This window comes from Trichosurus vulpecula, chromosome 4 (assembly GCF_011100635.1).
Source record: "Trichosurus vulpecula isolate mTriVul1 chromosome 4, mTriVul1.pri, whole genome shotgun sequence".
NCBI lineage: Eukaryota > Metazoa > Chordata > Mammalia > Diprotodontia > Phalangeridae > Trichosurus > Trichosurus vulpecula.
This window is the reverse complement of record NC_050576.1, coordinates 139184826-139187543: the sequence shown is the minus strand read 5'-3', so window position 1 is coordinate 139187543 and position 2718 is coordinate 139184826. Positions and strand designations below refer to the sequence as shown.

The window sequence follows — 2718 nt, the reverse complement described above, 5'->3', positions numbered from 1 at the left end:
GATTGGCAGCAGTACAATCTAATCCTTGCATAATTTCAATCACAATAAATTTGCCATTGGTTTACAAGTAAAATGTGTTAACGCTAATTTTCTTACTGTGCCATTTTAGTAAAGGCTTTTGCATTGAACTATGTCCTCTGGATAACTATTTTTTTAAAATGTTTAAACATTTTTACTTAAAGTTTAGAGTTCCAAATTCTTCCTCCTTCCCGCTCCCTCCCCCTCCCTAAGATGGTAAGCAATTAGATGTAGGTTACATATGTGCAATTATGTAAAACATTTCCATATTAGTCATTTTGTACAAGGAGATTTGAATAAAAGAAAAAAAATGAAAGAAAGAAAGTGAAAAGTAGCATGCCTCATTCCATATTCAAACAATATCAGTTCTTTCTCAGGAAATGGATACTTCACCATTAGTCCTTTGGGATTGCTTTAGATTATCCCATTGCTGAGAATAGCTAAGTCTTTCGCAAATTTTCATCAAACAATAACTGCTGTTACTGTGTACAACATTCTCCCGCTTCTGTTCACTTCACCATGCATCAGTTCATGTAAGTCTTTCCAGGTTTTTCTGAAATCAGCCTGCTTGTCATTTCTTATAGCATAACAGTATTCCATTACAATCACACACCACAGCATGTTTAGCCATTCCCCAATTGATGGGCATCCCTTTGATTTCTGATTCTTAGCCACCACAAAAAGACCTACTACAAATATTTTTGTACAGCCATTTCTAGGCTCCGTGTCAGCCACTCCCTCCCAGCCTCCGTTTTCCTCCCACCACCCAGCGGAGCTTATTTGTGTCGACTGACCAGAGTCCGCAAATCCTCCGCTCTGGGGCCCATCTGCACCCTCCCCATCCCAGCTTTTCCTCTTTTGAAAACACTAAGAATAATGTCCTTACATCAATTTTTACTAGAGCCAAACACCTGCCATGCTTGGAACAGAGATCGTACTCAGATTGCCCTTAGCCCTAATAATCATGAAGTCTACATTTACTAGAAGAATGTGATCCAGTGGGTTAAAGTCCATGAACTGAAGGAACACAATGGACACATCACAGGTATTGACTGAGCCCCCAAGAGTGATCCACCACTTGTGGTGCAGACGTAATGCCTATATCTGGAGTCAGAAAGATGGCATCTGGAAACCAACCTTGGTGATCCTGAGGATTAATCGTGTAGCTGCCTCTATGAAATGGTGGTCTCTGGAGAATAAATTTGCTATAGATAGTGGAGCTCGACTGATTTCCGTGTGCTACTTTGAGTCTCAAAATGACTGGTGGGTGAGCAAATACATAAAAAAGCCAATTTGTTCTACTGCCCTTAGTTTGGACTGGCACCCCAACAATGTTTTGCTGGCTGCTGGATCTTATGACTTAAAATGCAGAGTTTTTTCTGCTTACATTAAAGAAGTTGATGAAAAGCCAGCCACTACTACATGGGGTACCAAAATGCCTTTTGGTCAACTGGTGTCAGAGTTTGGTGGTACTGGAAGTGGTGGTTGGGTCCATGCAGTTAGTTTCTCTGCCAGTGGGAACCGCCTCGCTTGGGTCAGCCATTATAGTACTGTATCAGTTGCCAATGCCTCCAAAAACATGATGGTTTCACAGCTGAAAACAGAGTTCCTCCCACTCCTGAGTGTGTCATTTGTCTCTGAGAATAGCGTGGTGGCTGCTGGCCATGACTGCTGCCCAGTGCTGTGTAATTATGATGATAGCGGCTCCTTGACCTTAGTCTCCAAGTTAGACACTGCAAAACAGAGCACCCAACGCAACATCTCTGCCATGGAATGCTTCCACAACATGGAAAAGAGAACCATGACTGAGGATCACAACACTGCTTTAGACACGCTACACCAAAACAGTATCACCCAAGTGTCTATTTATGAAATGGACAAGCATGAGTGCCCCACATTTTGCACCACTGGCATTGATGGAGCAATGACAATTTGGGATTTCAAGACTTCAGAGTCTTCAATTCAGGGGCTGCAAATCTTTTGAAGCTGTATTTCCATTCTGTAGCATGACAGACACTTGACAGAATGCAGCTCCAGCATTTGCATGAAGATGGGAAAGACCCTATCAAAAGTCAAAACTGAGAAACTATCCCTTGCAGATGTTTTGTTTTTGTTTTTTTTGAACATAATTGGTGAATGTATTGGTTTTAAAAAATCAGCAGTGATGTCTTTTTGATTGGCTATTTCATTCTATTCTTGACCAAAGATGCTCTTTAAGTAGTTTATCTTGGGAAGTTGTCACACTAAATTAAAGGCAGATTTTATATATATTGTCTGCTAGAAACTTTTTTAAAAATACAGGAAAAAAATATTTTTGTACAAATAGGTCCTTTTCCCTTTTTTTGGTTGTCTTTGGGATATAGATCTAGCAGTGGTATTTCTGGACCAAAGGGTATGCAGAGTTTTTTTTTTTTTTTAACTGTTTAACATTTTTTTTACTTAATATTTTTAGTTTTCAGCATTGATTTCCACAAGATTTTGAATTACAAATTTTCTCCCCATTTCTACCCTCCCCCCCACTCCAAGATGGCATATATTCTGATTGCCCTGTTCCCCAGTCAGCCCTCCCTTCTGTCACCCCACTCCCTAACCCCATCCCCTTTTCCCTTACTTTCTTGTAGGGCAAGATAGATTTCTATGCCCCATTGCCTGTATATCTTATTTCCCAGTTGCATGCAAAAACAACTTTTTTTTTGAACA

The 2718-nt window shown here is 40.3% G+C and overlaps 1 pseudogene; it reads left to right on the top strand.

Moving 5' to 3' along the window:
* The first annotated feature begins 879 nt into the window (after positions 1–879).
* On the top strand, positions 880–2002 carry LOC118846844 (annotated as a pseudogene).
* The last annotated feature ends 716 nt before the right edge of the window (positions 2003–2718 follow it).